General features: G+C 37.8%; 1 protein-coding gene across 9 annotated transcripts in view; it reads right to left on the bottom strand.

Moving 5' to 3' along the window:
• The window catches only part of GULP1 (GULP PTB domain containing engulfment adaptor 1), a 333,659-nt gene that overhangs the window by 158,272 nt on the left and 150,681 nt on the right, over positions 1-24,706 (bottom strand). The window contains exon 1 of one of the 9 annotated variants that reach the window (XM_061433241.1): positions 23,044-23,386. The exons of the other annotated variants lie outside the window; for them this stretch is intronic. The gene's annotated coding sequence lies outside the window, so the exon portion shown is untranslated. Of the gene's footprint in view, positions 1-23,043; positions 23,387-24,706 lie in introns of those variants that run through there. 9 annotated transcript variants of the gene reach the window in all.

Below are 24,706 nucleotides of genomic sequence, written 5' to 3' on the forward strand. Positions count from 1 at the left end.
AATGGGAAAAGATAGAAACCCCTATGCTCAATTTAACAACCGTTATTCCCTTCTCCCTCTTTTCCTGCCATTTCTTCCCCCTGGACCCACATCTTGAAGATCATGCCGACCACCAGAAAATGGTTTGGTGGAGAATGTTACAGAACACACGCACACAAACATTTGTGTGTATCTGTAGTCTTTCTTTCACTTGTCACATCTCTAAAGGTCAATTATTGCCCAAATGACATCAGCAAGATGGTGGAACAGGAGCTCTTCCTACTCACGTTGCCCTTCGATAACAACAATTTGGCACAACAGTGCTTTTCTGGGATCTTTGGGATCCAGCCTCAGGCTGGGAGCAGTCCTGCTCTCCCAGACAACTGCCAGGAGTCTCATCTGTCTGAGCCCTGGGAGGCTGGTGCCCCAACCTCAGTGCTACACAGACCCTGCAAAGGTCCTGCAACTTGGTTCTTGCTCCTCTCCACTGTAGCCCAGGAATGCTCTTGCCACCCAGCAGTGGGGCAGGAGACACACTTGTCTGTGCCCCGAGGCAAGCCCACCGACCTCGTTTCTGCTGCAGAGCCTGAAATGGCCCAGTAACTTGAATTCAGTCCCTCTCAGTCACAGGCCAAAGGCAGTCCTGGCCACCCACGGACACCACCCCACCACCACAAGACACACCTCTCTGTGTCCCGAGAGCTAGGCCTTTTGTTGGTGGATCTGGAAGCAGCCCTTAACCTGGGTCTAGCTCCTTTCAGTTGCCTTCTGGGAGTGGTTCTGCCTGCTCAAGGAACTGGAGGGAAATTAGCCCACCCATGCACTAGGAGGAAGGCCCTTGGTCCAACTTAGGCTATTGAAGCAGCCCAGCTCCAGCCCCACTGTGCCCCAATCCAGAGGCACTCCGACCCACTGAGGAAACTGGCAGGAGGAATGCCCATCTGTGTCCCTGAAGCACCTCCATGATTTAGTTCTAGTCCCTATCAGGAAATTACAAAGGAAGACAGAAAGAGAGGGAAAGGAACAAATGGAACAAATAAACTATAAACAAATCAGAAGTAATTAACAAAATGATGATAGTAAGTCCTTACATATGAATAATCACTTTGACATTCCAACCAAGCAGTACAGAATGGATTTAAAAGGGATTAAAAAAAAAAAATCCAATAACACGTTACCTATAAAAGATTCACTTAGCTTTAAGGACACACATAAGATGAAAGTGAAGGGCTAGGAAAAGATATTCCATGGAAATGGTAACCAAAAGAGATCCATGCTGGCTACCCTTACATTAGATAAACAAGATATGTCTCTCATTCACTGCAATATTATTCACAAAGGTGAATATAGAAACAACTTAAGTGTACAGATGAATAGATAAGGAAAATGTGGTATATGTCTATGATGGAATATTACTCAGCCATTAAAAAACCAAAGAAACAAGGAAATCTTGCCCTTTGTGACAATATGGAGGAACCTGGGGAATATTATGCTGAGATAAATAAGCCTGACATAGAAAAATAAGTACTGCATGATCTCACTTAATGTGGAATCTAAAAAAAGTAAAACTCATAGAAACAGAGAGAATAAAGGTGGTTGCCATAAGCTGGGACATCATGGAAATGGAGAAATGCTGGTCAAGTATATCAACTTTCAGTTAAAAGATAAATAAGTTATGAGAATCTAATGTATAGCAGTGTAACTACAGTTAATAATACTGTATTGAAAAGTTGAAATTTGCTTAGAGTGTAAATCTTGCTTGTTCTCACCATTAAAAGAAACCAATTACTATGTGAAGTGATGAATGTGATAATTGGTTTGACTGTGATGATCACTTCATAATATATACATATATTAAATCAAGTTGTTCATAGTAAACATAAGCAATTTTTGTCAATTTACCCCAATAAGGATGGAGAGGAAAAGATCAATTATCATTCTACTGTATAGATACACTATAGTTCATTTAACCATAAATCATTTAATAAATATATATATATATATATTTTTTTTTTGGTTCAAGATAAAGGATGTTATTCCATCCTAAAGGAGACCAGTCCTGGGTGTTCATTGGAAGGACTGATGCTGAGGCTGAAACTCAATACTTTGGCCACCTCATGCAAAGAATTGACTCATTGGAAAAGACCCTGATGCTGGGAAGGACTGGGGGCAGGAGGAGAAGGAGACGACAGAGGATGAGATGGCTGGATGGCATCACCAACTGGATGCACATGAGTTTGGGTGAACTCGGGAGTTGGTAATGGACAGGGAGGCCTGGCGTGCTGTGATTCTTGGGGTCGCAAGGAGTCGGACACGACTGAGGGACTGAACTGAAAGGATGTTATAAAGACATTCTTGTATGTATGTCTTTGCCTGCTTAAGAATTTTTCTAGGATAGTTTTTTCCCCTCTAACTTTAATTTAATGGTTCTAATTTGCTACCTGACAGGAACTTGGAGAACCAAGCTGATTAGGATGCCCTATGAAATGATAAATGTGTTTTAAGTGAGGGGATGAAGATTTCTTCATTAGTAAAATTCATGAGTTTTAGACTCCAATCTTCATGAAATCTATCAGAGAATAGTTATCATTCAGAGAAGAGTATAATTTAAGGCTGGTAATTTAATTGTAGTCCTAATTTCAGGAAATAATTTAGTGTTTCTTTAAAAAAAGCATTCCCCCCAAACTTTTAAGTACATTTGATTTTTGAATATTTATGGAATATCTACTATTTGTATAAATGGAGAGATTTTGTGCTAGATTCATTTTTTATATTATATAACAGGACTTATTAAAATGACATTAAAGACACATAGCAATAATATACGATTTTAAGTGTTGTACCAAGTTAGCATGGCTGAACTCACATTTATTTCCATCTGATAACGTGACTCAACGAATTTTATCTATTTACATTTATTGAGACTATTGTTCATGCAACTTTATTTTGTGCTTTTTCCATACCTTACTATATACTTTTTATTTCCTCTTCCTGTCCCATCCCATGGTTAAATGAATTATTGTTCTAATCTTCACTCTCTTGTTACATCATTATATACACAGCCCTTGAAATAACCTGAAAGCAGCTGGCTTTAGGGCTTGGGTATGTGACTCAAATTAGCCAATGAAATGTTGGAAGATGAAGTTCAAGCAGGGACCTGAAATGAAATGTTCTTGCACAGTTATTTTTTTTTTAACTCTGATTTGTCCTGGACAAGATTTTATAATTCTAGGCCGAGTTTCCTGTTCTATGCTCAGTTCACTTCAGCCCCTCAGTCGTGTCCGACTCTTTGCAACCCCATGGACTACAGCACTCCAGGCTTCCCTGTCCATCACCAACTCCCAGAGTTTACTCAAACTCATGTCCAGTGAGTCCGTGATGCCATCCAACCATTTCATCCTCTGTCGCCCCTTCTCCTCCTGCCTTCAATCTTTCCCAGCATCAAGGTCTTTTCCAATGAGACAGTTCTTTGCATCAGGTGGCCAAACAATTGGAGTTTCAGCTTCAGTATCACTCCTTCAGTGAATATTCAGGACTGATTTGCTTTAGGATAGACTGGTTGGATCTCCTTGCTGACCAAGGACTCTCAAGAGTCTTCTCCAAAACCACAGTTCAAAGGCATCCATTCTTCGGCGCTCAGCTTTCTTTATAGTCCAACTCTCACATCCATATATGACTACTGGAAAAACCATTGCTTTGACTAGACAGACCTTTGTTGGCAAAGTAATGTCTCTGCTTTTCAATATGTTGTAAATGTTGGTCATAGCTTTTCTTCCAAGGAGTAAGCGTCTTTTAATTTCATAGCTGCAGTCACCATCTGCAGTGATTTTGGAGTCCCCCCAAAATAAAGTCTGTCACTGTTTCCACTGTTTCCCCATCTATTTGCCATGAAGTGATGGAACCAGATGCTATGATCTTAGTTTTCTTAATGTTGAGCTTTAAGCCAACTTTTTCACTCTCCTCTTTCACTTTCATCAAGAGGATCTTTAGTTCTTTTCACTTTATGCCATAAGAGTGGTGTCATCTGCATATGTGAGGTTATTGATATTTCTCCCAGCAATCTTGATTTCAGCTTGTGCTTCATCCAGTCCAGCATTTCTCATGATGTAGTCTGCATATAAGTTAAATAAGCAAGGTGACAATATACAGCCTTTAAATACTCGTTTCCCAATTTGGAACCAGTCTGTTGTTCCATGTCCAGTTCTAACTGTTGCTTCTTGACCTACATACAGATTTCTCACACTAGTAGTATATATTACAATTCCCTTCCCTGCATTTTTAAGCCTGGAGTTTATTACTTAATGATGACTTTTCTCCTACCCAAGACCCTGTACAGACAAGTGTGCAGAATTGCTTATCTGGATCAGTGGATAGGTTTTGTTTTATTTTGTTGTTTAAACTCCTTTTCATAGTGGGAGCAATACTCAAGCTTTATATATGCAGCTGGATGTCAGCTCCCTTGTTTTTTTTAGCAAGTCTAAGCCCATGTCTCTGGGCTTCCCAGGTGGTGCTAGTGGTAAAGAACGCTCCTGCCAATGCAAGAGACATAAGGGAGGGAAGTTCTATCCCTGGTGTTGGAAAAAGCCCCCTGAAGGAGAGTATGGCAACCTACTCCAGAGAGAATTTATTGCCTAGAGAATCCATGGACAGGAAGCTGGTGGGCTACAGTCCATAGGATCACAAAGAGTCAAACAGAATTGAAGCAATTTAGCACACACGCACGCAAGCCCATATGTCTACCCCAGCATGAATTTCCCCTTTCTTTCTTCAGAATTTGTTTGTGTGCTCAAACACTTATTGGATATCTACTGTGAAATGAAATATTTTCTACTTTATACCAGTAAACAATCCTTTTCTATATGCAAATTTCTGAACACAGGTGAAACAAAGTCAGCTATTTGGAAGCCATCAGCTACTTCCTCCCAAAGAAGCACTGAGGAGCAGGGGGAATGTGAGAGGCACCATCTATCACATTTGCCATCTCTTTCAGTAAACAAGGAATTGGTATCTGAACAATAAAGCAAGCAGGATTGGCCCCAGATAGCTAGATGCATATGAAGGAAATGGTTTCAGCCAGCCCACACACTTGCATCTTTTTATCCATGTCGTTGTTGAGTCGATCAGTCCTGTCCGACTTTTTGTGATCCCATGGACTGCAGCATGTCAGGCTTCTCTGTCCTTCACTATCTCCCAGAATTTGTTCAAAGTTATGTCGGTTGAGTCGATTATGCCTGCCAACCATCTCATCCTCTGTTGTACCCTTCTCCTACCCTCAATCTTTCCTAGCACCAGGGTCTTTTCCAATGAGTCAGCTCTTCACATCAGGTAGCCAAAGTATTGGAGTTTCAGTTCAGCATCAGTCTTTCCAATGAATATTCACAGTTGATTTCCTTTAGGATTGACTGGTTGATTTTGCAGTCCAAGGGACTCTCAAAGAGTCTTTTCCAACACCACGGTTTGAAAACATCAATTCTTTGGCACTCAGCCTTCTTTATGGTCCAACTCTAACTTCCATACATGACAACTGAAAAAATCATAGCTTTGACTACAGGGATCTTTGTTGGCAAAGTGATATCTCTATTTTTTAGTACGTTGTCTAGGTTTGTCACAGCTTTTTTTCCAAGGAGCAAACATCTCTTAATTAGAAGATCATTAAATCTCTTCATGTGAGAGATTTGGTGTTCTCTTAATTAACAGTAATCTTTTAATATTCAGATTACCTGTCCTTTGCTGCAAACTTGTACATAGCCTGGCTCCTCCCTTGCCTCCTAGGAGTCAGCTCTCTCAGGGTCACCTGAGATACTAAATCCCAGGCTGGGTCCTAACATTCCCACCAAATAAAACATAACTCTCAACTTTCAGGTTGTGGGTATTTTTCTATGAAATAGAGGGAGGAGTCAGTCAACATTAGTTTAGCTTGCTATTTACCCAAAGTCACTCAAATAACCTTTACCTTATTAGCTTATTTGAACATAGTATAAGCAAATAAAAGTCATGGAAAGTAACAGCAGAAAGTTAGGAAGAATAACAATATCATCACAATTCATTCTCACATTTGGAAGGCACCTGACAAAAAACCCACAGAGCACAGCTGAGTAGTGTCACCTGTTCACTAGACAATTATTTATTAAGACCCTGTAATAACTTGGGGATTTCCAGGTGATTCAATGGGAAAGAATCTGCCTGCAATGTAGGAGATACCAGTTCAATCCCTGGATCAGGAAGATTCCCTAGAGGAGAAAATGGCAATCCCCTATGGTATTTTTTCTGGGAAAATCCCATGGACAGAGGAGCCTGAAAGGCTACAGTCCATGGGGTCACAAAGAGTAGGACATGACAGAGCACACAGCACACATCATACTTTCTATCCAAATCAAAGAGAGCAGCTTTCAGGAGATGGCAGTCCACCAAGAAAGATGGCTCAGTTGGTAAAGAATCCGCCTGCAATGCAGGAGACTGCCTACAATACGGGAGACCTGGGTTTGATCCCTGGGTCAGGAAGTTCCCCTGGAGAAGGAAATGGTAACCTAATCCAGTATTCTTGCTTGTATAATCCCACGGACAGAGGAGCCTGGCAGGCTACAGTCCATAGAGTCGCCAAGAGTCAGACATGACTGAGCAGTTAAACCACCACCACAAATAATAGAGAATAAAACTATCAAAAGAGACAAGTACCTAAAGCAATACAAGAGAAGATCATTCCAGCTTAGAGGAAATGATATTAGGATATAATAAATGATGTATATTTGGTTTTCATTCTGTAACCGGGCACAGAACTCCTGAAGCCCTTGGTATTTCCTGAATGCTAGGGATAAGAGGTGGAGAGGGCAATGGCAACCCACTCCAGTACTCTTGCCTGGAGGGTCCCATGGATGGAGGAGCCTGGTAGGCTGCAGTCCATGGGGTGGCGAAGAGTCGGACACGACTGAGCAACTTCAGTTTCACTTTTCACTTTAATGCATTGGAGAAGGAAATGGCAATCCACTCCAGTGTTCTTGCCTGGAGAATCCCAGGGATGGTGTAGCCTGGTGGGCTGCCATCTATGGGGTTGCAGCAGGGATGAGAGGAGTGCCTTTTGTTATTTTTTTTTTTTTGTAATAAGTTCCTCTCTACCAAACCAGAGTTTATGTCAATAAGGTGACTGGAGGAGGATGGGGCTCCTTGTCAGAGGATTAGATTAAAGGGTTGAAACTTTCAGCCCTACCCCCACCTTGGGGAAAGGGACAAAGGCTACAGACTGAGTTCAATGAGTGACCAATGATCTAATCAACCATGCCTACATAGTAGAATCTCAGAAAAACCCTAAACAAAGGGGTTTGAAGAGCTTCTGGGTTGGTTGGCAAAACGCATCCATGAGCCTGGAGTGTGGCACATCCCAAACTCCAGAGACAGAAGTTCCTGTGTGCAGGACCCTGTGACCTCACCATGTGCATCCCTTCATCTGACTACTCACTTGTGTCCCTTAAAATACCAGTCGTAATAAACTGATAATAGTAAGTAGACTGCTCTCATGGGTTCTATGAGCAAACTATTGAATCTGAAGACGGGTTTGTAGAAATCTCCCAATTTATAACAATCTGGGACATGTGATTGGATTCTGCAGCTGGGGCAGTCTTGTGGGACTGTCCCATTAGCCTGTGAGATCTGTGATAAAAATATGTAGACACTGACAGAATTTACTTAAATTGGAGGACATCCAGGTTGTGTCCACCAAGAACTGGAGAATAGATTGGTATGGAAAAACTCACACTCATCATTTGTCAGATGTGTTTTGAGTAGAAGAAACAGTTTTTTCCTTTTAAAAGGACAATGAAAACAGGCCTTAAAAAATCACCCCTTCTTTCTCCCTCTTTCTCTGCTGTCCTTCATTTTTTTTCTTCTTCCTTTTCACAAATATTTACTGAGCATCTTCTCAATTTCCAGGCATGAATCTGAATGCTAGGAAGTCAGGAAGGTTGTTCAGTTATTCAGTTGTGTCCAACTCTTTGCAATCCCATGAACTGCAGCATGCCAGGCTTCCCCGAGCTTTACTATCTCCCAGAGTTTGCTCAAACTCATGCACATTGAGTCGGTGATGCCATCCAACCATCTCATCTTCTGTTGTCCCCTTCTTCTCCTGCCTTAAATCTTTCCTAGCATTAGGGTCTTTTCCAATGATTCAGCTCTTTGCATCAGGTAGCCAAATTATTAGAGCATCAGGTTCAGCATCAGTTCTTGCAAGGAATATTCAGAGCTGATTTCCTTTAAGATGGACTTGTTTGAACTCCTTGCAGTCCAAGGACTCTCAAGAATCTTCTCCAGCACCACAGTTCAAAAACATCAATTCTTTGGTCCTCAGCTTTCTTTATAGCCCAACTCTCATATCCATACATGACTACTGGAAAAGCCATAGCTTTGACTATATGGACTTTCGTCAGCAAAGTAATGTCTCTGCTATTTAATATGCTGTCTAGGTTGATCATAGCTTTTCTTCCAAGGAGCAAGTATCTTTTATTTCATGGTTGCAAACAAAATCTGCAGTGATGTTGGAGCCCAAGAAAATCAAGTCTGTCGTTCTTTCCCCATCAATTTGCCATGAAGTGATGGGACTGGATGCCATGTTCTTAGTTTTTTGACCATTGAGTTTTAAGTCAGCTTTTTCACTTTCCTCTTTCACTTTGATCAAGAGGCTCTTTAGTTCCTCTTTGCTTTCTGCCATAAGGGTGGTGTCATCTGCATACCTGAAGTTATTGATATTTCTCCCAGCAATCTTGATTCCAGCTTCTGCTTCATCCAGCCTGGCATTTCACATGATGTACTCATCTTCTAAATTAAATAAGCAGGGTGACAACATACAACCTTGACGTACTCCATTCCCAACTGGGAACCAGTCCGTTGTTCCATGTCCAGTTCTAACTGTTGCTTCTTGACCTGCATACAGGTTTCTCAGGAGGCAGGTAAGGTGGTCTGGTATTCCCATCTCTTTAAGAATTTTCCACAGTTTGTTGTTATCCACACAGTCAGAGGCTTTGGCATAGTCAATAAAGCAGAAGTAGATGCTTTTCTGGAACTCTCTTGCTTTCTCTATGATCCAACGGATGTTAGCAATTTGATTTCTGGTTCCTCTGCCTTTTCTAAATCCAGCTTGAACATCTGGAGGTTCTCAGTTCATCTAATGTCAAAGCTTTGCCTGGAGAATTTTGAGGATTACTTTGTTTGTGTGTGAGATGAATCCTTATCCATCAGAGGGCAGAAAGAATGAAAACCCCAGGTTGGTACATGTTCAATATGCTACTGGAAAAGGGCAAGGAATAGCTCCAGATGGAATGAAGAGGCTGAGCCCAAGCGAAACAACACCCAGTTGTACATGTGTCTGGTGGAGAAGTAAAGTCCAACACTGTAAATAAGATTATTGCATGGGAACCTGGAATGTTAGGTCCATGAATCAAGGTAAATTGGAAGTGGTCAAACAGGAGGTGGCGAGAGTAAACATCGACATTTCAGGAATCAGTGAACTAAAATGGATGGGAATGGGCAAATTTTATTCAGGTGACATTTTATCTACTACTGTGGGCAAGAATCCCTTAGAAGAAACAGAGCAACCCTCATAGTCACAACAGACTCTGAAATGCAGTACCGGATGCAGTCTCAAAAGCAACAGAACAATCTCAGTTCATCTCCAAGGCAAACCATTCAATATCACAGTAATCTAAGTCTATGCCCCAACAACTAATGCCAAAGAAGCTGAAGTTGAATGGTTCTGTGAAGACCTTCAAGACCTTCTGGAAATAACACCGAAAAAGGATGTCCTTTTCATCATAGGGGACTGGAATGCAAAAGTAGGAAGTCAAGATATACCTGGAGTAACAGGCAAGCTTGGCCTTGGAGTACAAATTGAAGCAGGGAAGTTTTGCTAAGAGAATGCACTGGTCATGGCAAACACCCTCTTCCAACAACACAAGAGACGACTCTTGGGCAGGGGGCAGTAATAAAATATAGAATTTTAGGCACTCAAAAGTACTATTAAAAATAAGGCAAAAGGTTAAAAATTAATATGATGGGCACCGATTTTAGATTGCAGGTTTAGAAAAGGAAGATAAAATGGCTTTGAGTAGAAACGTAAGTGAAGTGAGGTAGTAAGTCAAGGTACTTCCTGAAAAAAGCAAGAGGAAAAAGCAAGTCTGGCATTTTGAAAAATAGCAAGGAAGCCAGTATGCTTGAGGAGGTTGAGGGTAAGGAAAGTGGTAAGGACAGAGGTCAGCAGGCCAGATGCTGCAGGGCTTCGTAAATATGGTAAGTAGTATGGATTCTGTTCTAAGTATATTAGGAAGGCACTGGAAAGATTTAGTAAAATAGCTGATAAGACTTGACTTTTTATTTAAAAGTTATCATTCTGACAATAAATGGAAACTAGACTGTTGAGGTGAGGGAACGTGGTACAAGAGTGGACGCAGGGAGGCCAAGTAGGGGCTGTAAGAAATGACAGAGAAAAGAGCCTGTTGTAAGGAGTCAGGCACACAGTAGTAAAAATTGGCCAAATTGTGCATATATTTTGAGGATAGAACCATAAATTCTTACTAACAGATGGACTGCTGGGTATAGTAGATTTGAGAGAAAGTGAGATTATCAATGATCCTGAAGGGAAAAAACAAGTGAGGAGCAAATCTGGGGATAAATTGTGAGTCAAAGTTTCTCTTTTGACACTTTCTAAGCAATTACATTTTACAGTCCTGTACTAATATTACTACTAACTTGGAAAAACTCTTAAAAATCTTACAGCAAATGCCCTGTTTCTGTTCCTGTCTTCGTGCCTGAGGCTAGCTCCAATTAGAACAAAGGAAGAGGCTGGGTGGCAGTGCAGCTCATGTCCCACTTTTCTTTTTTCTAACCACAACAACCAGCGAGTATGACATCTTAAATATGCAAGATGCTTATTCTTCATGTTGGTTTGATCCCTTCCTGACTGCATTATGAAGTACTATATGGTACAATCATTGTAATATTTAAAAATATTCAAGTTAGTGTTAAAGTAACAAAGCTTATGCAATTGATTGGACTATCTGGCAGATTTAGCTATATTTGTGTTAATAAGATGTAATTTATATCTGACCTAAAAAAAATCCTTCTATATTATTCAATGTTTAAATTGCTGAGATTTTGATTCCTACTTTTTTATACTTATCAATTAACAGAACAAATTCTTAACACATGCCTTAGCTTCCAGCATCAATTTGCAAACCTACTGTTTTAGTTAAAATAATTTTATTTTCTTGAAATAATAAAATATTTTTATTTAAGGTAGATTAAACATAATGGTTATAAAATTTAAAAAATGTTTCAAAATATCCATATAAATTGACATTTTATTTTAAATCCTTCACTCTCTGGGGCCAAAAAACATAACAAAAAACATTTCTTAACAGTTAGAAAGTATGTCTGCTTCACAGGTAATAAGCAGGCACCATGCTGTGTGCATCTGGAGAATTAATATCTGTTTCTGGATAATAAGATTCAAGATACTAGCAGATAACCTTTGATCTCAGAACTGCTAAACATCCTTTTTAAGAGTTAACTGTTTTTCAATTCTTCTTTGTCTTTTATGCTGATGTAACTTACAACTCTAAGAACTTTAATTGCCAAGCAAATATTGAAGCCGAAGTGAAAAAGAAATGCTATTTCACCTCTAAATAGAACAAACAGATGATACCAAAGTATAATCAATTCTAACTTCAACTTGATATGTGCAACTGCCAATTAGATCATGTGGGCTCTGAATTTTAAAGAGGCCTGAAGAACAATTTCAAAAAGAATCAGTAAATTTAGCTCTTAATGCTCTTCTTTCTTCGGGTATAAAATGTAGCCTAAAAAGCATACTTCCTCCATTTTTAGAAAAGATTCTGAGACATTCCTTTGTCTTTGTCCTATCAGTTAACAGATATTACTATTGTTGCTCAGTCCTACAGTTGTGTCTTCATCGCCCTAATGCATAATATGAAAAATTTCATTCAGTTGTAGTGTTCATATACTAAAAACAAAGATATATTAAAAATGTCATTCAAGCAGAACTGCTACCGTAAATTTGATAAAAGAAAGCAAGTCTACGATGAATAATCCTGTGGTCCAGGTAAGTAATCACTTGTTATTTTTATTGCAGAACAGCCAAATTTTATTGTGTTCTTACCTATATGCCAAGAGCTAAGCCTTCCCTGGTGGCTCAGATAATAAAGAATCTGCCTGCAGTGCAGGAGACCCAGGTTCGATCCCTGGGTTGGGAAGATCCCCTGGAGAAGGGAATGGCAACCCACTCCTGTATTCTTGCCTGGAGAATTCCATGGTCAGAGGAGCCTTGTAAGCTATAGTCCGTGGGGTCACTAAGATGTGGGGATGTTCCCGGTGGTCCAGTGGCTACGGGTCCATGTTCCCAAAGCAGGGGGCCTGGGTTCAACCCCTGGTTTGGAACTAAATCCCACATGCTATAACTAAGAGCTCACATAGTGCAACTAAAGATCACACATGCCACAACTAAGACCCGATGCAGCCAAATAAATAAATAAAAACAAATATTTTAAAAAAGATTTTTTAGAAGAGTTTCTGGATGTGGGTTAGCAGTCCTGGCTTAGCTCTGTCCACAGATCTATCTGCCCTTCTCATAACTCATATTGGGCTTCCCTGGCTCAAATAGTAAAGAATCTGCCTGCAATGCAGGATACCTGGGTTCGATCCCTGGGTTGGAAAGATCCCCTGGAGAAGGGAATGGCTACCCACTCCAGTATTCTTGCCTGGAGAATCCCATGGACAGAGGAGCCTGGCAGGTTACAATCCATGGGGTCGCAAAGAGTCAGACACGACTGAGCGACTAAGACTTTCATGCTTCACAAGGATATACAGCTAGAGAGAGAAGTATATAGCTTTTCTTGCAGTACTTTCTGATCAAAGAAAGTATTCTTCAAAATGTTTTCTTTATGAAGACTATTTGTAGAGAATGTTTGAGCATGTGCCCCAACACACATGCAAATTAATATATGTACATATATAATATACTATATTTAATCTAAAAATTAAATGTACATACTACTTTCTTAATATTAGGATATCTTGAAATATACATAAATGGCACCTCACTCTAGTACTCTTGCCTGGAAAATCCCATGGATGGAGGAGCCTAGAAGGCTGCTGTCCATGGAGTCGCTGAGGGTCGGACACGACTGAGCAACTTCACTTTCACATTTCACTTTCATGCATTGGAGAAGGAAATGGAAACCCACTCCAGTGTTCTTGCCTGGAGAATCCCAGGGACGGGGAGCCTGGTGGGCTGCCATCTCTGGGGTCGCACAGAGTCGGACATGACTGAAGTGACTTAGCAGCATAAGGCAAAAAGCATGAGATAAAAATTGATTTTGATTAAAAATTTTAACATTTCTTTTTTTTTCCTCTTTGAATTCCCCATAGGAATTCATGTATTCCACTTTGGAAACTACTGGTCAAAGAAAAAAGACAGTAAAACATATACTACGAAAAGAGGCATGAAAATGTTTTTATGATGGGTGCTTGGGAGGAGAGAATCTAAATTTATGACGAGGGTAATCCCAAAATAAAATGATGAGGGCCTAGGGACTTACACTTTGATAAAGTAGGAAGATCATACCTATGATGCCATGGTGTCTTTTCTTATCATATTATCTCACATTTAATTTTGTTAGCATAAAAATTTAATTACAGAATTTGTGGAAAAGGTGATGATGATGGATAGGATGTGAATTCCTCCACTAAGAAGAAAAAAGCACAATTAATAGAGCAAAATTAAATATCCAGAAACAAAGTCTACAACAAAATTAGGTGACAAAATGTGATGGACGGAACTTTAAGATAACCTCAAGATTCTTACCTGCTAGTGTACATACCCTTTAAATATTTCCCATTGAATGTGGATAGGATCTGAGAGAATAATGGGGTGTCATTCTTGAGATGACATTAGGTGATTGGAGTAAAAGTAGAGATACAATGAAGATACAATGAAGGTCTCCAAGCAGTTGACTTTATAAGTTAATAAAAAAAAGAAATCATCCTGGGTAGACCTAACTTAATCAAGTGAGAGCCCTTAAAAGATGTACTGGGCTCTATCTGAAGAGAGACTCTCCTGGTAGGAGAAGCAAAGAGCCTGCTGTGAACTGCTTATGAAGAGAGAGCAGCCTTTCCCCCAGATTAGATATTTTAAGAACAGACATAGACTCTTTTTAACTGGCTTTGCCATGAAATGTACAGCTGAAAGAAAATGAATTCTGACAAAAATCCATGGAGTCTTGGAAGCTGATTCTTCTCTAGTTGAGTCTGCTGATGAGAAAACAGTCCAGCCCACACCCTAATATCAGTCTTGTGATACCCTGCGCAGAGGACCCAGCTAGGGAGTCTATGGGACTTTCAACACACAAAAACTGTGAGGAAATAAATAATGATGCAAGGAGGTGTTTTAGACAACACAACATCTGTTACAAGGTATAGAAAATGAATACATGTGCTGCCTCCAGGAATCTCATAATTCAACTAAATGAGGATAAACAATTGACAGCCAGAGACACTTGTAGTATCAGTACCTGTGATGGAGAAAATAAAGGAAATAGAAGGTCTTTTGACACACCAGAATAGCCAAGAGGTTCTCAGTGACAGCTGGTATAATTGAGAGGGCATTTTCCCTTCCAGCTCTCTGGGGTGGGCATGAGATTTGGGTGAAGGTTCAAAATGGTCAGAGCAATCTAAGTGCCATGAATTTCCAAAAGCTGCACATTAAAGCCTCCCATTAATGATAACTTCTGGAAAGAGAAACAAACTGAGATAAACTGGAATAATAGTGAGTGAAGAAAAAGTCTTGAAAAACTTAACGAAGAAGACAAGGCCAGAATTTGAAAGTAAGAAGTTATACTACAGAACAGAAAATTTTAGCATTGTGAAGCTAGAAAAGATATTGTAAGCCACTACCTTTGTTTCAGCAAACCTATTCTCATGCCAAAAATATTAAAATACAAAAAGATTATATTAGAATCTCATAAGACTGTAATAAGATATAAAAGAAAAATGAGAAGGGAATAATATTATAATCAATGAAAGTGAGCCAAAAGACTTGGTAACAAATCGAAATATACCTCTAGCATGATTTTTCAAAATAAGCAAAATAACTTAAAAAAATAATAGAAGGCATGAAAAAATGACAGGGTAAACATTAGAAAAACTCAAAAATTAAGTGACAAATCTCAGAAAATTCAGAAATAAATGAGATAAGTAATTTTGAAAGAAAAACTAAACCAGAAGAATTCAAACACTCTTTATAGTGCTATAAAGAACTAAAGGTAAAAATAGCAAGAATTATTTAAGTTAGAAAAAAAGAAATGAAGAAAGAGATACAAAGGATTTGAGAGGAAGTCTCAAAAATTGAATGCAGAAAAAATAATCCAACATATAATGAGTCCTCAAAGGAGACAGCCAAAGAATGGGACAGAATAAATACTCAAATTAAAAAAAAAATTTAAACTTTATTAAATGAAAAAAATTTAATAATGTCATATGAATATTACATTGCATACTTGGGCAAAGTCACAACATAACCAATAAGACATATTCTAGTCAAATTCCAGTAAAATTTAAAGTTAAAAAAAAAAGATCTTTGAGAATGTAGACAAAAACTTCAAGGCACTCATAAAGAAGAAAAATGTCAGGTTGAAATCAAGGTTTTAACAACATTGCTAATAGCAAAAGACAACTGAAGAAAAGAAAATGGAAACTAATGATTTTGGATAGAGCAAATATCTTTGAAATATTAAGGTACAGACCAATTGCTGTCAGCCTGTGAGAACTAAGGAAACATTCCGATCAGTTCTTCCTTAAGTATCACGTTCAGTCAGGCAAATTAAGAAGAGAAACAATTACATAAGGCAAATTTACATTTACAGCTCACACAACAAAAAGACAACCCAATTAAATATGGTCAAAGGATTTGAGTAGACATTTCTCCAAAGATATATCAATGGCCAACAAGTACTACACCAAAAGATGTTCAACATCTTTAATCATTCAGATCAGATCAGTCACTCAGTCGTGTCCGACTCTTTGCGACCCCATGAATCGCAGCACACCAGGCTTCCCTGTCCATCACCAACTCCCGGAGTTCACTCAGACTCACGTCCATCGAGTCAGTGATGCCATCCAGCCATCTCATCCTCTGTCGTCCCCTTCTCCTCTTGCCCTCAATCCCTCCCAGCATCAGAGTCTTTTCCAATGAGTTAACTCTTCACATGAGGTGGCCAAAGTACTGGAGTTTCAGCTTTAGCATCATTCCTTCCAAAGAAATCCCAGGGCTGATCTCCTTAGTGAAATGCAAATTGAAACCATAATGAAATAGCATTTGATACTCACTAGAATCACTAGAAACTTTTAAAAATAGATGATAGCAAGCATCAGTGAGCATGAAGACATCACTGGAGAGAATATAAAATGATACAATCACTATGGAACAGTTTGGCTGTTCCTAAAAAGTTAAACATAGAATTACCCCATGACCCAGGAATTGACCCTTAAGAATTGAAAACAAGTTCCCAAATACTTGGTTGAAAATGCTCTTAGCAGCACTATCTACAATAATCAAAAGGTGGAAACAACCTAAATACTCATTAATGGATCAGTGGCTAAATAGAAATGTGGTATACACATACAATGGAATATTATTTAATCATTTAAAGGATTGAAGTACTAGAACATGCTATGACATGAAAGTGAAAATGTTAGTCCCTCAGTCATGTCTAACTCTTTGTGACCCCATGGACTGTAGCCTGCCAGGTTCCTCTGTCCATGGAATTCTCCAGGTAAGTATACTGGAGTGGGCAGCCTTCCCTTCTCCTGAGGATCTTCCCAAGCCAGGGATCAAAGCCGGGTCTCCTGCAAGTTTCCTGCATTGCAGGCAGATTCTTTACTGTCCGAGCCACCATGGATTCCTCAAAAACATTACTAAAGTGAAAGAAATCAGACACTAAAAGCCAGATATTATATGATCTCATTTACTTGAAATATATAGAAAGAGTAAATCAAAAAGCAAGTTGGTGGCTGCCAGGTGCTGGGGGGAGGTGAGAATGAGATCTGACTCTATTAGATATGAGGTTAGGCCAATGGAAATATTTTGTAACTAGAAATGGTGTTCAAAAAACACTGGGAATGGACTAAATTACCACTGAATTGCACACTTTAAAATAGTTATTTTTATTTTGTGAATTTCATCTTAAAAAATAAAATTAAAATTATAAATATATATATATATATATATATATATATATATATATATATATACCTACATGTAAAACTAAGATGAAATGATGAAGACAGGATAGAATATACAGTGTTCAATGTAGAGAAAGGACTATCAAAAATGGATGTAATCATGGAAATTATATGAAAACTAGAATGAACTTGCTAACTGTCTTTTATATATCAACAGCAAAATAAAGACTGTTACTTTGAGTCAGATGCTAGAGTTACCAAGGAGAGAAGAGATCTTATACTGCTCATCATAGGAAAATAAGAGATTAAAATAAAAAGAAGGGTTCATAAAATCAAGACTCAATCTACTCTAGGGGCTTATTCGGGACTAGACTAACGTGTTTGACTGTGCTGATCTGAGGCCAGCCAGTCCCTTCCTGTGTGTTCTGTGTCAAGGGCAGGGTTGGCGAAATGTTTGATAGCTGGATTGAGGCAGAGAAAGGACAAGACGAACCAGAACCTCTCCAGCACCAAAAAACACAAACTTGCTCAAAGAATGATGGAGGTATGCCAAAGTGACACCAAGGCCTAAAGGGTCACCAGTGAGACAATTTAAAGAGCACTATACATAATGATAGTAATGGATTACAAGCCACTGAATAAAATAGGAAGTCATGAGGAAATAATGCTATAAATAAATACATACATTACAGAGAAGGAAAGTCATACTTTATAGCAGAATGCCAACACAGAGGGAATGAATTAAAAAGCGACCATTTGACAACCATCACAGAAATAACTAATTAAGACAAGGGTAATCAGTGCTAAAATTAATAGGTGAACATTGATGTAGCTCAAGTTATTCACAAGGTTTTGATTCTGAGTCTCTTTCGTATGTAAAGTGAGATAACAATGAATAATGCTATTTTCTTTTATCTCCACTGGTGTGGAGAACTGGGATTCTTAAAATATCTCTCCCAAATATTAATTACTCATTTATATAAAACTACTGATTATCAACCTTTTCACAAGAGAAATAGGGTAGATACTATATTAACTAATTTGAGGAAATGACCAGTATTGGGACATATTGACAACTTGTAGTTCTTGATGCATTGGGAAAAACACCAGACAAACTCAAATTGAGAGATACCCTACAAAGTAGCCGGTATTCTTAATAAAATGCAAAGGTCATGAAAGGAAAGGGAAGAATGGTAACTTTCCAAACTGGGAGATTACAGAGACAGCTATACATAGTATGCAGTCTTAATTGGATCTTGAAGTATACTATTGGGACTATCAGCAAAACATAAATAGAGTTTATGAGTGAGATGATGGAATTCAATATTAATTTTGTGATGTTGATGGCTATACTGTGGTTATAAAGAAGAATGTCCTTGTTTTTAGGGAAAAGTCACTGAAGTAATATAGGGTAATGGGACAGCATGTCTGCTATTTCATCTCAAACAGTTCTGAAAAAAATATTATATTTATGTGTGTGTTATTATGCTACATACAATGGATGTATAAATGTATAAATATGCATGTGTATATACATATATATATATATATATAGAGAGAGAGAGAGAGAGAGAGAGAGAGAGAAGAGAAAGAGGGGGAAAGAGAAAGAAAATAAATATATATGCTTAATGCAGTAAAATTTCAATGAATGAAAGCTAGGAAATCTTTGCTAGGCAAAGATTATATGGAGTTCTTCATACTATTCTTAAAACACTTCTGTGCAGCAGAAACTCCTTATTGAGAAAAGAAAGACTGTATCATAATTCCTGGCCCCAATGATTACCATAGTGAAGGGAAACTGCAAAGGACAAGGATTCAGCCCTGTCTACTTTAAGTATACATTGTTTAATTGATTAAACTTAGAAAAGAGGTAAATTTTTACTAATTTTTAAAGCACAATTTTAAAATGGCAATTCCTTAGAATAGAAAATAAAAGGAAAAATATGATCCTAAATACGTATCTTGTTGGTAGTATAATCACACAAACAAGAGCTATTTCTTGTGACTCTGAAACAAAACAATTTGACCCAATATCTCTAAGGTGATATGTCATAAGGAACAAAAGGAAGTGCAAACAAAACAAATTCATTTCAGTGATGATATAGGTAAGATAGTTCTGGCATTGTGATTCTGAGGCTCTTTCATATATAAAGATGGACAACAATCAGTTTAGTTCAGTTCAGTCGCTCAGCCGTGTCCGACTCTTTGTGAACCCATGAACTGCAGCACGCCAGGCCTCCCTGTCCATCACCAACTCCCAGAGCCTACTCAAACTCATGTTAATTGAGTCAGTGATGCCATCCAAACATCTCATCCTCTGTTGTCCCCTTCTCCTGCCTTCAATTTTTCCCAGCATCAGGGTCTTTTCAAATGAGTCAGTTCTTCACATCAGGTGGCCAAAGTTTTGGACTTTCAGCTTCAGCATCAGTCCTTCCAATGAACACTCAGGATTGATCTCCTTTAGGATGGACAGGTTGGATCTCCTTGCAGTCCAAGGGACTCTCAAGAGTCTTCTCCAACACCACAGTTCAAAAGCATCAATTCTTTGGCGCTCAGCTTTCTTCACAGTCCAACTCTCACATCCATACATGACCACTGCGAAAACCATAGCCTTGACTAGACGGACCTTTGTTGGCAAAGTAATGTCTCTGCTTTTCAATATGCTGTCTAGGTTGGTCATAACTTTCCTTCCAAGGAGTAAGCATCTTTTAAGTTCATGGCTGCAGTCACCATCTGCAGTGATTTTGAAGCCCCAAAAAATAAAGTCTGCCACTGTTTCCACTGTTTCCCCATCTATTTCCCATGAAGTGATGGGACCAGATGCCATGATCTTTGTTTTCTCAGTTTGAGTTTTAAGCCAACTTTTTCACTTTCCTCTTTCACTTTCATCAAGAGGCTCTTTAGTTCTTCCTCACTTTCTGCCATAAGGATGGTGTCATCTGCATATCTGAGGTTATTGATATTTCTCCCGGCAATCTTGATTTCAGCTTATGCTTCTTCCAGTCCAGCATTTCTCATGATGTACTCTGCATATATGTTAAATAAGCAGGGTGTCAATATACAGCCTTGACGTACTCCTTTTCCTATTTGGAACCAGTCTGTTGTTCCATGTCCAGTTCTAAGTGTTGCTTCCTGACCTGCATACAGATTTCTCAAGAGGCAGGTCAGGTCGTCTGGTATTCCCATCTCTTTCAGAATTTTCCACAGTTTATTGTGATCCACACAGTCAAAGGCTTTGGCATAGACAATAAAGCAAAAACAATAAACAACGTTACATTCTATTATCTTCATTGGTATTGAGAGTTTTAGGTGAAAGTTGAACGTATATGAAAGAAGATACACATGTGAAACAGAAATAGTTAAATAAACTCCACAGTTCTGATATCAAATTGGAACAATCAGTGTAATCTCTAGACATATGTTTATCTTTAAAAAAACGAATATTGAAAGGTTAGAAACAGCCAACTCTAGTAGTAATGAACAGCACTCTGGCACCCAGTTTTTGGTCTTAAAAATAGTGCTTCTCACTAAAGAACCAAAGTTCCTTGAACAAATGGCTGAGTCAATGTCTGAGACGAGAACTGTACAGAGTCTAAGTATAACGTTTGAAGGCCCCAATGGAAAAATGATCATCAATTAGAATAATAACTGAAATGGATGGAAAAATGTCAAACATGTCTAAATTCATGAGCTAATAAGAATAAGAAAGGATAATAACTCATCCCTCAACACTGAAAAGAGCTAGAAAACAAATTCCTCATTGCAAGAGCCAGCATATAAAGGAAAAAAACCCAACAATTTATCTCGACTTCCCTATGTAAACAGTTTCATTGTTAACCTAGAACAGGTTTTTCTTTAGAAGTATCCTGCTAGTTAATTGTAAAAGTAATGACAGAATGGGAACATACATTTCAAGCCCTAATAAACTAGTGGAGCCATTGAGTATCAGTGGCTACTTAACATCAAACAAGAGAAACAAGCAAAAGTTATATAACTCCTGATGAAAGAATGCTACACCACCAGAAAACAGATTTGCTGAAAGAAAATCAAACCTGATTCTGATCAAACTTCTATATCCAACTAATTAACATTGTACAGAAAATTCAGAGAACTGAGGAACATGTTAACTACTCCACAGGGTTGCCATCATTAAAATCAGATAGTGAGAAACTCTCTAGCACAAAGGAATGGTTTCTTCTACATTTATTTGTTACATGCAGGGTAGAAAGAGAGAAAGATGAAAGAGAACATTGATTAAAAAGACATGAATAATGTAAGTTATGGACTTGTTAAGGAATATAAGTTATATTTAAAACAAGCAAATTGAAAACACTATGAGACAATTGGCAATTTAAACATGGCTAGCAATTGATGCTATTGAAGAATTACTATAATTATTTTCATGTCCTAATGACATAGTAATTACATTTAAAATAGTTTTAGATATTCATACAGAGATACTCATAGATGAAATTAAAGAATGCTGGATTTGCATCAAAATAGTATTAGGAGAGGGTTAAGGAAAGAGCATATAGATGAACAGAACGTCCATGCATGGAAATTGCTGCAGGTGGGTGAGGGATACACAAGGGTTCATTACATCACTGTGAACTCTGCACATGTCTGAAATTTTTCTTAATAAACATTTAAAATAATTTATAACTACGATAGTGGATTAAACTAGTAATTTTGGTAAAGTATTCTCTATATTACAAAATTTACACACATATAAAAATTCATAAAAATTTTCAGATTAAAAGAGTTGCAATTTTTTAATTAGTATGTTTCATGTGTTACTAGTCAGTAGTCCTCTTTGTCATCAGTTCAAATAACAATCTCATATTTTACATGTGACAAACCAGTATAACAGATTTCTATCATAAGGCCAGAGAACGATTCCTCCAACAGTTGCACATTTAAGACACAATTATCTTTTAATATCTATAGTAAATAAAATACCAAAATATCCTGAAATGAGGCAAAGATACACTTAACTTTTAAGAAGGTTTATTTTTAGGACTGAAACTCAAGTGCACACACATACGTATACATACACATATTATATACATATAGTATATGCATATACCCATATATGCATATATATATACACACAGAAACATATTCACTTTTAAAAATAGAAACATGATGGAAGCCTGAAAATAAAAAGAAATTTTAAAAGTGCTATTTTCAGCTCAACTTTATCCATCTTAAAATGCTAACTAATCATGAACATTTATATTTCTGCTAATGCCTTTGAAAATGATTTTGATATGTTAAATGTTTCATAAAATACCTTTAACCGACTTTTGAGTTACTAAAATTATATGGAGTTAAAAAAATACTAGTTAGCACAGAAATTTTGTTTTTTCATCATATTTTAAAAATTTAATCCCTTGTCGGGAATTTTTAACAGAATATGCTTTACAAGTGTGTAGTACTATTAAAATGCAGTCAGATCACAGTCATGGAATCTCTGTAAAACTATATTGCTTTATTTAAAACTAATGAAAGAGCCTAATGTGTGTAAGCAACATTGTGCAGCAGAAAGAATACTACATTAGGAAAACAAGTTATAATTCTCATTATCGTTGTCTGTATGGCCAAGGGTAAATCCCATATATTCTGAAATTTAATTTCTTTTAATAGGGCCATAACATGGGAATAAATTGTTTCTACAGACATACTGAACAGTTTTAAAGGAATAAAGATATTTCCTCATCTTTAAAATGGGATACATAACATCAATACTTTACTGTGCTCTTTGAGTGTAGTGCTACAGAAAAGCAGGGATCAATTATAAGCAAATTGAGTTTCTCAAAAACTCACCCTCAGCTGGTAGAACATGACTTTTTCATCCTCAGGAGCAATGAATAAACTGGAAACGGCTAAGGAGAAGAAGCCATCCGTGGTTGACTTTTGAAAAGCAGACTACATAGTACTAAAGATTAACCTGAATCTCTACCTGATTTCTGAGCAGCTCATCTTCTAAGCAGTAGTTCTCAGAAAGGAGGTCAAAGAGATGTTTGAGGAGTCCAGGGGTCTGGAAACTGAAGCAGCAGAGAAATAAATAGTGCCTCTATAGGGTCAGTGCCTCTAATTAGCACAGGCACAGAGAAACTCCACTGCTTTTATGCAGTCACAGTAAGAAAGAGAGTCTTATTACATCCTGTGACCTGTGTGTCCTGGAAAAGGCTTAGGAAGGAAAAAGGTATTTTCAGTAACAGTTGAGAAAATTTCTTTTTAAATAGGTGCAGGGATTTTTTGTGAATCAAAATTCCTGCCTGAGTCCAAAACCGATTAATAATATCTAATTAAAATTACCTATTTAATTTGAATGTTTATTTACTTTAAACAGATGAACATATATTTAATTAAATTAGAAAATACATCAGAGTTTCAAATACAAAGTGAAAAGCAAGTCTAAAATAAGTTTATATTTTTAAATTTCATGTCTGCAAGGAACAAATACAACATCAGATTGACTAAGGCTATTTAAGTGTAGGACAGGTTGAAGGCATAGCCTGTCATTCAGTTTCAGGAATTAAGTTAAGAACACATACATATATATATATCATATGTAAATTGTATGTGTATATGGTGTATGTGTAATACCTATGTATACATGTACATATCCATATACATATGTATTTGTACAAACCTGACAACTGAATTTATTCTTAGAAATTAACCAATTAATATAGATAAATTTATTGTTTTAAAAGGGCATTGATAAGAACTAATTCCTAGTTGAACTAGCACTTTAAATGAAATCTGATGAATTCTTGACTAAAATATTAAAAGGAATTTGGAGGATTTTGAAAGGAATAAATACAGTATTTAAAGGGTATTAACATATGATGGATAAAAAGTAAACCTAAAGAGAAATGAAAAAGTCAGTAAAATAGCAGTATGTCCAGTGGTTATTCAGTGTTTATCTACGATTGAGAATGAATTTTTTTTTAATTTTGAATTTTTGACACGTGTATTGAGTCCTGCCCCCAAGACCTCAGGTGCGAGGCTTTGCACCGAGGCCTCAGAAGTGGAGCCCAGAATCAAGGTCACCTCCGAAGCCGACTGAGCCCCTCTGTAACTGTTGCCAAAGGCCCCTGATCACCACTAACAAGCTTCCTGACTCCCAGTTAGGCAAAGATGCCCACTCCAGTAAATACCCTTGCACCCCAACCAATCACCTAACGCCAACCTTTTAGCAAGAATTTTCTTTGTCTTGAGACTATAAAAATTGGCTATTAACACACGAAATCTGTTGACTCTCCCTGGTCTGTCAGGGGAGGTCGGCCTGCTGCACTTGCAGTACTCACTTTATCTCTGCTCTTTGTTCTTAATAAACTGACTCCCTTCTGAAATGCTTTATGTCTGGAAATTTTTTTCTAACCCGTGCTCGGACTGCCTCAACAACATGAGAAATATTTTAAAAATTAAGAAAATATGAAGAAAGAGGTTTAACACTTTATCTTTGATTAAAAACAAA

This window comes from Bos javanicus, chromosome 2 (genome assembly GCF_032452875.1).
Source record: "Bos javanicus breed banteng chromosome 2, ARS-OSU_banteng_1.0, whole genome shotgun sequence".
In the NCBI taxonomy this organism is placed as follows: Eukaryota; Metazoa; Chordata; class Mammalia; order Artiodactyla; family Bovidae; genus Bos; species Bos javanicus.